Below are 15,227 nucleotides of genomic sequence, written 5' to 3'. Positions count from 1 at the left end.
TATTCTTTTTTTTTTTTTTTTTGGTACTGGGGATCGAACTCAGGTCCTGGTGCTTGCGAAGCAGGAGGCAGAACCACTGAGCTACATCCCCGGCCCCCTCAAAAGAATATTCTTCATGTATGGTTTTATATTTCTTCAACCACTACAAAATATATAGCTGGGAGAGCACAATCAGCATCCAGAAGAGAAGTAAGCATTTTGTTGTTTATACTATGTATTAGCATGTATTCATAACTAGATACATTGTACATAGAAGTAGCTGGTAATATATAATTGTTTATGTTAATCCATTGTTTGTTTTTTTTAAAAAAAGGAAAACAATTTTTTTTAATTTAAATTTTATTTTATTGGTACATTTTAGGTATATGATATAATGAGATTCATCATTGGAAATTTGCACCTTTATATAATCTCTCTTGGTTCTTATTTTTTCCTGCTTCCCCTGCCCACCCTTCAACCTCTCCATCCCTCCCTATTTACAAAGACTTCGTTTCCATTTTTTCATTTTCTCATATTAATTCCATTAGGAAAACATAATTTTTAAATGTCTCTATTTCTTAAGTAAAGACCTAGGAAATACAGGTATTTTACATATTTCCTGCAGTGGGTTCCTACTGGTAGAAAGCCTATAGGCATTATAAGAATAATGCAGCATTTCTAAAGTGATGAATTCTGAATACACTTAGTACCTCAGGGGAAAGGATAACAGGCTGCAGAAGTTGTAAAAGCTTATGTTGAACATCTAAATTTTAGGAAATGTTTTTTCGATAAGACTACTAGATTTTGGGGGGAGTTTTATTTAGGGCTGGGATATTGAAACAATTAACTATAAAATTTCAGTCAGCTGTGGTGGTGGCTGTAATCTCAGTAGTATTCAGGAGGCTGAGGCAGGCAGATTGGAAATTAGAGACCAGCCTGGACTTGGACTACATAGTGAAACCTTGCCTCAAAGCAACATTGAAATCCCAAAGAAATATGATTGTTCTTGTTTAAAGAGCTCAGTATTAGGAATAAAGCCATTGAAATCTCTAATGGTAATTGTTACCACTTTTAGAAGCTTCTCACAAAACTATGCCTAAAGGTAGAGGCTCTTTAGTAGTGCATTAAAGTCCAGTACATATGGAAAGTTTAAGAACTGTCAATATTTGGGAAACTTAACAAGACTTTTTTTGTTTTTTGTTTTTGTTTTTTGTGTTTTTTTTGGTACTGGGGATTGAACTCAGGTCCTTGCGCTTGCGCAGCAGTCGGTGAAACCACTGAGCTAAATCTCTGGCCCCTTAACAAGACTTTTTAAGGGTGGGTCTTCTACATGAGAATTTTCCAGAAGTAACATTCTACAGTATGATTTACAGACTCTTTTATCTCCTCCAATAATTTATCTCTGTGTATTGTGTCTGCAGGTAGCTTAACTAAATCTTAAACCTGTAAATTTGTGAAGTATAAAATTTTAAAGATAAGTTGAGAAGATAAATGCTAATGATAAGAGTAGCAAATAGCATCAGAGGGATAGATATCTATAATACAGAGTGAAAGGTTTGCCAAAATATAAAAATCTGATTCCTTTCACCTGCAGTGTTTTGACTCACATTTCTCATGATAAATTAACTAGTTGGCATTTTGATTTATGAATGGCCCACTATTTGTTTGGACAATGATTTATTTCACAAGAACCTACTATTCTTGAGGAAACAGATGTAATAAGAGTTTTTAAATTGGCAAAACTGTAGTTATTATCGCATCCTGATTGTGTTATGTCGTTCTTCAGTCCAGCCAGATGCAGTGACCAACTAGCATATTTGTTTCATTCTCTGAAGCTACTCTGAGTCCTGAAATTCTGTTGTACTCCATTGGAAAAGACTTGAACCCAATAGCTATTCTTGTTCCTTTATTGGATTTTTTTTAAACATATGGTTTCTAATAAGTTTGATATTTGTGCCCAGCCTCCAGCAGATTAGCAGTAAGTCATAAGTGTTTTGTATGTGAGGGGGCGAGGAAGAGCAATGAGTGAAAAATATTAAAAGGAAGTGATGGCAGAGAATTGAAAAAGTAGCTAAGTTGTAGTGCTCTTTGTGAAAATGTGGATAATACTAAAAGATTAGAGAAAAACTTCTATCTAGTATCTTCTGTTTGAGAAGCTAAGGAAGCACCTAATATGAAAGAGGCCTCTAGAGAAAGTAGTGGGACATATAAGGAAGTGAGAGCATTCTCTGGTGCTGGTTATGGGATACTAAGAGTGTAGAGATCCCATGAGGAAGAGAGTCAGAGGGAAATATAGTTGACCTTCTGTGTAGTCCTTATACTCTTGTAAGTAATCTAGGGATGAAATACACAGGACGATGCATATGGATTCAATAAATGTAGAAGCGTTTTGTTTTGTTTTTTTAAGTTGTTGGGACATCAGGCTTTTTAAGTGAGAAGTAAGAGAAAGGTTAAAGGAAGATGTTATAAAAGTTGTCAAAGAGGTGGACTGTTGAACTCGGGGATGAAGAGGATGGGAGAGGGGAATTAGCCTTTAGACAGGAGAGGGAGAGGTCTGATGCAAGAAGAACCTTGAGAATATATATAAATGTAAATAATAAGCTTGTATGTAGGTGATGAAAATGTTTTGTTAATGCGATTAACAAAAAATGAGAGGGAAATATCACTTCTCATCCTCTCAATTCCTTCCAGAATATAAGATTTATCCCTTTCCTATATAGCTTCACTTCTCCAAAGAATTGTCCATCTTGAATTCCTCTTTTCCAATTCTCTCTTGAGTTCATTTCAGGAGGCTTTTGCCCTGTCCGTTCCTCCAAAACACAGTATTAAGGTCACCAGTGAATTACATGTTGCTAAATCCAATGCTTAATTCTCAGTCCTGATCTCATTTAACCTGTTTGTAGAATTTGACACAGTTGATTATTCCCTCCTCCTCAAAACACCTTATTTAGCCTCTCCAAAATTGCACAGTCCCGATTTTCTTCCACCCTTCGAGGGCACCCTTCCTCATCTTGGTTCCTCTTCATCTCCCAGACCTTATAATGTAGAAATGTCCCAAAACTGGGGCTGAAGACTCCCTTCTCAATTTTGAGACACAGTCTAAGTTGCCTAGCCAGGACTTGAGCTTGCAAGTTCTTTCTGCTTCAGCTTCCCTCTGTGCTGGGATTACAGGCATGTACCAACTGCTTCTCTTTTTCTGCTCTTGCTCATTCACTCTGCTTTGGTGATCTTTTTCTAGTCTAATGACTTTCCTTACTATTTGTACACCGATGTCTCCTACATTCATACGATTCTTGTAGTCCTCTCCTGTGGACAGACTAGTACAGTGACAGTGAACCTTTTAGAGCTTTCAATGATAAACAGACCACTGCGCGCATGCCATAAGTTTGCCACCACTGGACCAGTAGATTTATGTGCCTAGTCACTGTGTCTTCTTAGAAGTCTTATAGGTATCTCAGATTTTACATGTCCAAACTTATGCATAGCCATTAAACTTGTTCTTTTATAGACTTCTGCTCTCTTTATACTATTTCTATCTTTGCTGTTGCTTAGACCAAAAATGTTGGAATCATTCTTGACTTCTTCCTGCCATCAGCCTATTGTGTTATATTCATAAACAAATACCATATTGTAAGCAAATCATATCGGTTTTATCCTCAAAATAGACCTAAAATCGAGTCATTTTCTTACTACTTCCACTTTGACCATTGTGGTCCAGTCTACCTCATCTCTTGCTTGGAATATTTCATTAGGCTTCTAATTGCTTTATTCTTTGACTCTTTTAGATTATTCTCAACACAGCCTCCAGAATGATCAGTTAAAATTCTAACTTAGAGTAAAGCCAGCGTTTTTAAGACCTTACAAGATTTAGTTAGCCCCATTTAACCTCTTTCTGTTTTGCTCTTTTTTGTCCACAGTGGCCTCCATACTGTTCATTGATGTTCATCTTAAGGCCTTTCTACTGATTATCTCATTTGCCCATGGCAAGCATTTCTACCCCAGATACTCTCATAGTTTTCTATTTATTTCTTTTTGGTTTTAATTCAAATACCAATTTCTCAGTGAGAGTTGATCACCCTATTTAAAATGACTGATCTTCTCCTAATACACTGTCTCCCTATCTGGCTTTCTTTTTCTCACTAATGCTTTTCAGCATCTAAAATACTACGTATTTTATTTTTCTTGTATAATATCTGTTCTCCTCTTCATTGCCTCAGCCCTCCCTCATTGCCCCAGCCCCCCTCCTGTCCAAACTTCACAAGGGTAGGGATTTTTATATTTCTTTAGTGCTGAACTCGTAGCACTAGAACAGTAGTGTCTGGCTTATACAAGATTCTTGATCAGTCTGGGAAGAAAAGACAGAAGGATGGATGGATGGATAGAAGGATAGAAGATGAAGGTCAGGTTTGAAGATTAGAGAGAATAGTTTGCATTTGAATACATTTTGTTTGAGAACATTACCTAGTGGAGACATTGAAAGATAAAATGTCATAGTTATTTAAAGAGTAACAACATAATATAAAATCTGGGATTTTGTTTCCATTAGTTTTTGAAAATTGGAGAATTAATATAATTGGAGGTGCATTGTTGATCATCCTAAAGCCTTCATTATAATACAGCCTCTTTATATATTTCTGACCTGATGGTAAAATATTTTTATTTCCAGTCATGTAACATTAGGCATTTATATTTTATAGAGATATTTTATTTGCAGTATATCCAAGTCTGAGTGATGAATTACACTGGAGTGAAGATTTTCTTTTTTTCTCAGTATTAGAACTGTAACTCAGCTCACTTTGATAAGTTACAAGGGCTTCTGGTGGCATGTAGGGATCATTTCATGGTTATTTGTTTGGTCTAGGCCTGTAAGATGATTGTCTGTTTAGAGTAGCTTTGAGGAGACAAACATCTATCCCACTTCAGACCTCCTTTGGGTCTGACCCAAAGTAATTTTTATCTGATAACTTTTACATACATTAAGTTATAACGAACAAATTGACCATCTTAAATGAAGTCTGTTCTTTTAATTATTGATGTCCCTGATTTGCTTCGGAAGTTGCAGCATTTAAATTTCTTACATGTTGCCCATAGTTAAGATGATGAAGCCTGAGAACTTTAATCATTAGCAATACCACCACCATAAAACCCATCCTGACTATGGTTTAGTTCCACTCCATTTACTTTCATATGTAGGTTTGATCACAGAATAGCAGTGTCTTGCTGATTGCTTTCCATGTATGTATTAGGGGAAATAAGACTGAAAAGTTTGTTGTTTTGTAGCTTTAGGTATTTTGTATGAAAAGAATGACTTGAGCAAGATATACATACTGTTAAAAACCATCTATTTATGCTCCCAACAATTACCTGTACTTGTCTTTTAAGAAACAAAAAGTCTTTGTAAATAGGGAGGTATGGAGGGGTTGAAGGGAGGCCAGGGGAAGGGGAAAAATAAGAACCAAGAGAGATTATGCAAAGGTCCAAATTTCCAATGATGAATGCCATTATATTGTATACCTAAAATGTACCAATAAAACAATATTTTAAAAAAAGAAAGAAACAAATCAACCATATTAGTCTTTCAGATGGATCAGTGTCTCTAAAGACCACCTTATTTGGGAACTCAGAAAATTATTTTTGTTTTATAACATTGTAATACAGCCATACCTCAGTTGTCAATCTCCATTCATTCCAAATTCATACTCAAACACTGAAAAGTTTGAGACGTGAACATATTTTTCCCATAAGAAATAATGGAATACCAAATAATTGGTTCTGAGGCCCCAAGATTACATTTATGAATTCATTTTTCCAAGACTTGAACAAATTTTGCAGTGACTTCTTTCTTTAACTGCATCATGGTTCTCAGTTTGTCTCTTAGCTTTACTGCTGGTATCACTAACTTTCTTTGGAGCCATGGTTACGATATTTTATGCAAATAAAGTGCAAAAAAAAAAGCACAATGAATGTTTTAACGCACTAACACAAGCACTGGATGTTGTCTGGGCGAGAGCAGTGCTTAGACTTGAAGCGTCACCCCTTTTATGTCCACAGTGAGACTGCGTGTGACTCAATCTCATGACTCACTCTGGGCCAGTACAGGTTTTTTCAAGTCAGATTTTTGTTTCAACTGTTGAACAAAGTTAGGAACACCGAGCAGATTTTTTTGAACTTTGCTGTTTGAGTAGTAGAAAGTTTGAGCTTGAGCTGTTCAACAACCAAAGTATCACTGTGTCTTCTGTGGCAGCCAGTAATAAAAATATGTGTTCAATTATGTATATTGTACTACTCCCTGGTACACATACACTGATCTATGAAAATAGGCATTTTAAGGTTAGGATACACATTTAAAATGCCCTGTACAGTGATGACAAAGCCTCCCAAACAGCTCTGGATTTAGATCATTTTATTTTATTTATTTTTGTTTTGTTTTGTTTTGGTACTGGGGATTGAACTCGGGTCCTTGAGCTTGCGCAGCAGGCGGCGAAACCACTGAGCCAAATCCCCGGCCCTAGATCATTTTAATAATAAACATAATAATGGATATTGGTAAAGAAAAATATATGTACTGTTTTAGGCCAAAACAAAAAGTATGTTTGCTCAAAGCATATTTCTAGAATTGTGAAGTTGGGCTCTGTAAGAAACTGAATTTCTCTAGTTTGACCCACTTCTTACAGGTAAAGATGTGAAAAGGCTGGATAGAAGTGATATCCTGTGGTCTTATGTGATTAGTATCAGAGCCAGGAATTGTATTTTGGGTCCTGATTATCAGTCTAGTGGAAGGACTCCTTAGAAATCCTGACACCATCCTCTACCACCATCATTCAGTGACAAATTAATATTACAATGCCTTGTGATTTATAAAAGGTTTTTCTGACAGTGTGACTTTTTTTTAATTTCACAGTAATTCTATATCATAAGCAAGTTGCCATTTCTGCTTTCATAGGAGGAAATTGAGATTTACAGGTGTTTCCATGGTATACCACATCATTATGTCACATTGTTGGGAATGAGTGCAACAGCTAAATGTTGAACCCAGGTCTCTAACTGAATCAGTGCTCTTTTAATGACCTTTACTCCATTGGATAATTGTGACTCAAAGTTATAGGAGTTCAAGTTTGAAAAGACCTTCAAAATAAGAATGTATCTGTCACTTGAAAACAAATGTTTTGTAGGATTTACTATGGAAGAAGTTAAATGTCAGAAACATTTCATCTGTTAGAAAATAGATTATTTGATTAAAACTCAAACCCTTGCCTTTGAATATAATATATAAGGAAACATTTAAATTACCTGTATATCCAGCAAAAAAATATAACACAGCAGTAAAACAAAACTAGTGAACACTACAGTTCCCTTTACTCTCCACCTCTCAATTTTTTGTGGTACTGGAGGTTGGACCAGGACCTTCAAACTGAGCTTCATCCCCAGCGATTTTTTTATTTTTTATTTTGAGCTTGTTTCTCACCAGTTTGTCCAGGTTGGGCTTAAGCTTTTGATCTTCCTGCCTCAGCTTCCCAGTGTGGGGATTACAGGCATGTACTGCCAAAACTAGCTCACCTCTTGTATTTTCCATAGCATATGACACTTGTGAATATGTGGCATTGCTGCACTTAGCTAGTAGGAAAGAATGCCCTGGGGAAGGGCCACATGCTGGAGTCCGCCTGTCCTGGAGTAAGGCTCTTTCCATAGAAGTCTTTTCTGAGTGGCAGAAATATATTTACATATTCAGCTGTTTAGAAAAACTTTGCATGCCATTTAGTATTTTTCTTTTTGGAAATAGTTCTGTGTAAATTGTATGTTTAAAGTACTCTAAAATAACATAACTTAGTGTAATTTCTAAGAGTATAATATCTTCAGCATAACTGTTGTGGTGTAGGAGTTAGGTAACTCGGTGTGGCTTTTGCCTGTATCCTTTTGCATTAAAAAAGTATTTTTCACTCTAGTGTAGTGATTTTAAAGGTAGATGGACATTTGACATTTGTAAATACTAGCCCAATCTGACCTTTTTTATAGTGTATTTGAGTGATTATTAAAGTTATCAAAAGTAAGAACTCATGTTAGATCTAAAAGACAAGTGTAATGTTATCAGTAAGTTTTGTGTATAAAAATACAGAATCATAACCATTCTGAAATTAAATTTAAAGTCCCATATGTGTGAGGGTGAACAATTACTATTCAAGCACAGCTGATTGTTTATAAACAAGAAAGCTTGACACCAGAATATCTGTAATACAATCGCACACCATAGACATTTGATAAACATGTGGTGAATGAAAGAATGAATTGTGTAATGACCTAGTTGCCCAGCTGGCATAGAGTTCTGGGCTTTAGTTTCACAGCTTCTGGCTTTTTTTTTTTTTGCTTAGCTTACAAAGTTTCTAGAGTATCACATGGGGCTACATCTAACTATAAGTAGCACCCTAAGAACGCTTAAATCTAAAATGATTTTTCCAATATTGCTGAAAGGGGATAGGAGATAGATAGCTAAGCATACTGAACTCATTTTTTGTAGACATATGAGGAAAATGTAAATGTGGAATTATTAAAATTAATATTTGACGGTTTCCTAAAGCTGCATATTAGGAAGTGAGTGTTGAATAGTTTAAGGATAGAATTTATGTAAAGATCTCATAAGATATGCTAAATATTTTTATAAATCTAAATATCTAGATATGCTTCTTTCAGTTGGACGAGGCTCTGAGGTAATCCTGGAACAGTCTTCCAAGCAAGACTGCTGCAGCACTGTGTCAAGTTTTTTATCTTTTTTTTTTGTTGCTTTTTTGGGGGGGAGAGGGGGACTATAACAAATGCTTGAAATGATCATCTTATAAAAGACAAAAGGTTAATTTTAGCTTACAAATTTAAAAGCTCCAGTCCTCGATTGGTTGGCCCTATTGGCAAGGCAGCGCATCATGGCATGAGTGTATCTTGTATCCAGAAAGCAAAAGAGATAAAGGAAGGGACTGGGGTCCCATGAATTCCCACTTCTTAAAGGTTCCACAGCTTCCCAATAGCGTATTGTGGGGACCAAGCTTTTAAAACATAAGACTTTGGGAAACATTTAAAATCCAAGCTGGGGCTGGGGATTTAGCACAGTGGTTTCACCGCCTGCTGCGCAAGCGCAAGGACCCAAGTTCGATCCTCAGTACCAAAAAAAAAATCCAAGCTATAGCAAGCTGAGCTTATCTCAGCGTTTTTCTATTTTTTTTTTTTTTCAAAAAGATTTTTGGCTATTAACTGCTTCTTCTTGTGAAAGAAGACTGTCAGAACCTTTTCACCCCATTCTTTTTCCTTGAGTCCTCAAAGTCAAAACTATTTTCACAATGCTTATGTCACCAATTCTCTCTTAAGTGTTTGATAGAATTTTCCAGAATTTGCATATGATCTCATGACAGATTGAAAAACAGAAACAGATGTTTGATTCCAAATTTACAGATGTTTGGTTTATATCTAGACGTTCCCCCTAAAGCCTCACGTGATCATAGCCAGGGCCTTTGGAAGGTGATTGATTGGGTTAAGGGTATTGTAGCTGACTTGCTGTCAACAAGTGGGGCCTGATGGGAAGAGATTGGTCAGAGGAAGCTGACTTGGTAGGGGTTTTCTCCCTCACGGGCTCCTCTCTCTCCTTCCTGTCCTCCATGCCATAAGCAGCTTCCCTCGGGCCTGCCATGTCATCCTGCGACTATGGACTGAAAAGTTAACCAAAATAAACTTCTCTTTCTTTAAGTTGTAGGTGGTGGATATTTTGTCCTAGCAACCAGAAAAGTGACTAAGACAAAAGAAATGTAAGGTAATACCACTTTTCTCACTGTATTTTTTATTTTGGAGCCAGAAAAGTTCTTTTGATAAAAGTGAAACCTAATGAGTTTGTTGTTCTATTAATAAATGAATATTTAAATATTTTAGCTACTAATATAATACATATGGATACAAACAAAAGCCATTTGGAATCTTTTTTTTTTCATAATACTATTTTTATTCAATACATTAACCAGCTATAAAACACAGACCTTTATCAATAGCAGGCAAAGAATTTCAAGACAGACTATAAAGTCATGTAATTTGAAAAGCAGTGTTTCCTTATGAAAGACCTCTCAAGTTGCTTGCAAGCTAAGTAATTAAAAAGATGTATAAATGTTCTTGAAAAAAATAGATATAAGGATAAACACATCAAAATAGGACTGCTTGGTCTCACTGTTTCTAGAGAAGCCACCTCCCTATGGCAGGGGCCATTTTTTAACTGGTCTTACTCAGGAATAGCTCTTAAATAACTTCGCGCCCTTTGGAATCTTTAATGATGTTTTTATCTAAGCTTTTTATTTTAAGACAGTTGTAGATTACAAACTGATGCACAGTTATAAGAAATAGGACAGATCACTAATGGCATGGACCTGCAAAGTTATTAGCACAATAGCACAAGCAGAACAATAATGTTAATACAGTCATGATGTACAACATTTCCATCACCACAAAGACCCCTCATGTTACCCTTTTACCCACCCTTAACCTTAGGCGACCACTAAGCTATCATCCATTTCTATTATATTGTCATTTCAAAAACTATAGAGAGAATAATTTAATATGCAGCCTTTTAGGGTTGACTTTTTTCAGTTACTGAATTCTCTGGAGATTCACCAGGTTGTTGTGTGTATCAGTAGTCCCTTTCTTTTTATTGCTAAGTTGTAGTCCATGGTATGGGTGCATCTTGATTTGTTTAACCCTTTACTATTGGAAGATATGTGGGTTGTTTTTAGTTTCTGGCTATTACAAATGAAGTTGCAACGAACATTTATTTACAGGTTTTATGCCAGCATGAATCTTAACTTCCCTGGGATAAATGTCCAGGAGTGCAGTTGCTGGATCATATGCCATTTGCATGTTTTTTAAGAAACTGCCAAACATATCCAGAATGGATAAAGAGATCCTGAGGTCAGAAAGCTTTAAAACCACTGCTTTATAGAAAGATAGCTATCAAATCTGGTTTGTGACATAAACAATAAGAAATTTTTCTTGATTTGGTGATCAAATAAGGACACTTTTTTTCCCCAGGCTCTTGAAAACAGAAGGGCATAATGGCTTATTCTATGTGCAAATTACAGGGCATGGTCCAATATGCTGATTACTCTGCAATGCCACAAATAAATGCAATTTTCTCTTACGCATTTATTAAGTTACACATTTCAAGCTCACTTATGAGCCTGAGAACAAACTTTTAGTGCATAATATATTCAAGAAATGAGAATATAGAAGACGAAAAGGACACTATGCTTTCATTCAAAGAGAAGAGGGGACAGATAAACATGTACTGTAGAAGTTGCTATAATGAAGGTAATGTGTGAAGAACTGCAGGAGCCTCAGGGGAGGGAGCTGTGCCAAGCTTAGAAGGAATCTGATGGAAAGAGTGGGGATGGAGAGAAGAGGGAATCCTTAGATGCCTGGCACTGATGAGTCAAAGGAACCAAAGATGTTTCCCTGCTAACCATACTTTGATGATATTCCTTAGCTCCTCGTCTTTTTCCCTGAATCTCTTAGGTTAAAAACAGTGAAAACTCTGAGTCAGAAGTAACATTAAGAGAAATTATCTGAAAGATAGGTAGTTTTGAAGTATGCACATTATAGGTGAAAAACTATAGGTCTTTTTGAAATCTTTACAATATACTAGACTATATGTGTCCCATAAACCAGAAAGAACGGGTGGGTTGATCATAACTGGAGTTAAGTAGTAAGCAGTGTCTTATAAGGCCTTTTCTTTACCTCTGGCTATTTTCCAATATATTGTTTAAAATGACTTATAATAACCTTAACCAATATAGTAGTTTCTTTCTCTTTACTATTCCTGGACTATTGCTGAACAGATATGTACTTTATAAAAATATGCATTGTGCTATATTTTATCTCTGTAATTTGGGAAATGTTTGAGACTTACTTAACCTGTATTTTAGTAAGTTAAACTGTGCTCAGAGATATTAAAGGTAATATCTGAAATCAAAATTACATGCAAACGTGGGCATATTCTCCTCTTCCCTATAGTCACTTAATTTACTATTTTGTTATTTTGAAGCAAGAAAGTATTGGATTTTTCTTCCTCCTTACTAGTTGTAAGTTGTTTGGCTTGAGGTAAATCGTAAAATCTACTGGAACTTTTGTTTTCTTACCTTTATTTTTTTGTTTTGTTTTTGTTTTTTTATTAGTATGTTTGTAATACATAATGATCACACTCCTCATGAGGAGTTGGATTAATTCTTCTTTTTCAATCCTCTTCTCTTCCCCTCCCTCTTTCCTCCCTCCATCTCTTGGTTCCCTTCCCATATGCAAAAGGTCTATTTTTCTATTTCCTGTTATTTATCTTTTATTCTGCTCTTTATTTATAATTTGGATTTCTCATATAAGAGAAACCATATGATATTTAAGCTTACGTGTGTGATTTATTTCACTTAACATTAAGGTCTCAAGGTGCATCCATTTTCCTCCAGATGACTCGTTTATCCTTCTTTATGGCAGAGTATTACTCCATTATGTATTAATACCACATTTTCTTTAGGCTGCTTCCAAGATTCAGCTATTGTGAATTGTGTTGCTATAAACATGAATATGCATGGATCACTGTAATATGTCTTTACCTCTTTCGGAAAAGATGCCTAGAAGGGGAAGAGCTGGGTCAAATGGAATTTGTTTTTAGTTTTTTGAGGAGCCTGCATACTGATTTTCATAGTGGTTGTTGTAGTTTACATTCCTACCTTCAGTGTAGAAGGACCCCACCCTGCAGCCTTGCCAGCATTTGTTGATAGCCATTCTTTCTGAGTAAGGATGGAATCTCAGTAATGTTTTAATTATGCTTTTCTCTAATGGACAGAGATGTTGAACATTTTTTCATGTATTTATGGGCCATTTGTACTTCTTCCAGAGAAGCGTCTGTTCATTTCAATTACCCCTGTTTTGATGGGGTCTTTTATTTTGGGTAATCGAATGTTTTTGAGTTTTTTATATATTTGGGATATTAGTCCTCTGTCTGAAGAATAGCTGGGAAATTTTTTCCCATTCTGTAAGTTGTCTCTGTGTTGCTTGTTTCCTTTGCTCTGCAGAAGCTTTTTAATTTGATATGATCCCATTTATTGGTTCTTGGTGATATTTCTTGTGTAATTGGGGTTCTGTTCAGAAAGTCTTTGCCTACTACACCTATTGACTTCAGGAGTTTTAGCCATTTTATCTTCCAGCAGATTAAAGTGTTTCTCTTTTAACATTTAGATCTTTGATCCATTTGGATTTTAGTTTAGTGCATAGTGAGAGACATGGGTCTAGATTCAGTCTTCTGCAAGTGGATAGCCAGTTTTCTCAGCAGCATTTGTTAAAGAGGCTATCTTTCCTCCAGCATAAGTTTTTGGTCCCTTGTCAAAGATCAGGTAGCTGAATGTGCCTGGAGCTGTTTCTGCCCTCTCTGTTCTGTTCCGTTGATCCACATGTCTGCGTTTTGCCAATACCACGCTGTTTTTATCACTGTAGTTTTGTAGTGTAACTTGAAGTCTGAGATTGTGATGCCACCCACCTTGCTCTTGTTGTCCGGGATTTCTTTTTCTATTCTAGGCCTCTTCTGGTATAAATTTTAGAACTCTTTACTCTAGGTAGTTCTGTGAGAAATGCTATTGATATTTTGATTGGGATTATGTTAAATCTTTATAGTAGTTTTGGAAGTGTGGCCATTTGGACTGTATTGGTTCTGCTCTCCAGGAATAAGGGATCTCTTTCCATTTTCTGATGTGCTCTTTGATCTCCTTTTTTGGAGAACTGTAGTTTTCATTGTTGAGGTCTTTCACTTCCTTAAGTTAATTGCTAAGTATTAAATTTTTCTTAATGTTGTCATGAAAATAATTTCAAGTTTATTACTGGTATAAAGGAACACTATTGATTTTTGTATGTTGACTTTGTATCATGCTATGCTACTGAGTTTGGTTATTCTAAGAGTCTTTTGGTGAAAGTTTTTCAATCTTCTATGTAGGGGATCACATCATCTGCAAATAACAATTTAACTTCTTCCCTCCCTGTAGGTATTCCTTTTATTTCTTTCTCTTGCCTAATTGCTCTGGCCAAATGTTTCAAGAACTCTATGGAACAGGAGTGATGATAGTGGACAACCTTGTCTTGTTTCTGATTTCAGGGGGAAAGCTTTCAGCTTCTCTCCATTTAATATGATGCTGGCCATTGGTTTGTCATAAATGGCTTTTATCAGATCAAGGTGAGGTCCTCCTATACTTATTTTCTTTAAGGTTTTTATTATGGAAGGATGTTAGATTTTGTCAAAGGCTTTTTCTCAGTCAATTGAAATAATCCTGTGATTTTGGTCCTTGCTTCTGCTTATGTGTGATGTATTGTATTTATTGATTTGTTTATATTGAATCATTCCTGCATCCCAGGGTTGAATACTGCTTGATCATGATGTGTAATCTTTTTGATGTTTCGTAGCATTCTGTTTGTCAGTATCTTTTTGAAGATTTTTGCCCTGAAGATTATGTTCATTGAGGAGATAGATCTGTAGTTCTCTTTTTTTGGTTGAGTCTTTTTCTGGCTTTGGAGTCAGGGTAATGGTAGCTTCCAGTAGTGACTTTGGGAGTACTCCTTTCCTTTTGATTTCTTTAGTTTGACTAGTATTGGTGTTCGATTTTCCCTAAAGTTCTTACGGATTTCGGTAGTGAATCCATCAGTATGTGGACTTTTCTTAGTTCATAGTTTTTGTTTGTTTTAATTATTTCTTTAGTCTCATTACCTGGATTGGATTATTCGGGCTTATTATATCATTATCTTTAATAATAACTAGCACTTATATTGAACCTGTGATGCTTTATATACTATTTTAAGCAACACACACACATATATACACACTCTTATTTATTCTTCATATTGACCGTTTGAGATAGGCACTGTTATTATCCCATTTTCCATCTGAGATGGAAACAGACACAAAGGAATTTAGTAAAGTTACAAACTAGTAAGCAGCCAAACTTGGCCCCTCAGATTAGGGTCTATGCTCTTTACTTTTCATTTAATTTGTTTCATGGTAACCTGGAGGTATTTTGGGGATAGAAATAATACAGTTCTAGTTGTTATTTATTTTTTCACATTGTTTCTCTGGTGTGAGAAACTAAGAATGTAAATAAGGACCAAAATGTATAATAGACATTGTGAAATAGGTAGTTGGTATTTTAAATGGGAACATGTTAATTTTCCTTATGAAACAATTTCATGATAAAATGAAA

The 15,227-nt window shown here is 35.6% G+C and overlaps 1 protein-coding gene across 3 annotated transcripts in view; it reads left to right on the top strand.

Annotated features, from left to right (window-relative positions):
- The window catches only part of Lnx2 (ligand of numb-protein X 2), an 87,198-nt gene that overhangs the window by 33,052 nt on the left and 38,919 nt on the right, over positions 1–15,227 (top strand). Inside the window, exon 2 of one of the 3 annotated variants that reach the window (XM_087199431.1) lies at positions 9,713–9,769. The exons of 1 other annotated variant lie outside the window; for it this stretch is intronic. The gene's annotated coding sequence lies outside the window, so the exon portion shown is untranslated. Of the gene's footprint in view, positions 1–9,706; positions 9,770–15,227 lie in introns of all 3 variants that reach the window. One more of the 3 variants, XM_004854811.4, reaches the window with a different exon arrangement.

This window comes from Heterocephalus glaber, unplaced genomic scaffold (assembly GCF_053883595.1).
Source record: "Heterocephalus glaber isolate CG9 unplaced genomic scaffold, H.glaber_assembly_v1.0 deba00001719, whole genome shotgun sequence".
NCBI lineage: Eukaryota > Metazoa > Chordata > Mammalia > Rodentia > Bathyergidae > Heterocephalus > Heterocephalus glaber.
The sequence above is the reverse complement of the archived record's forward strand: the minus strand, read 5'-3'. Positions and strand labels throughout refer to the sequence as shown.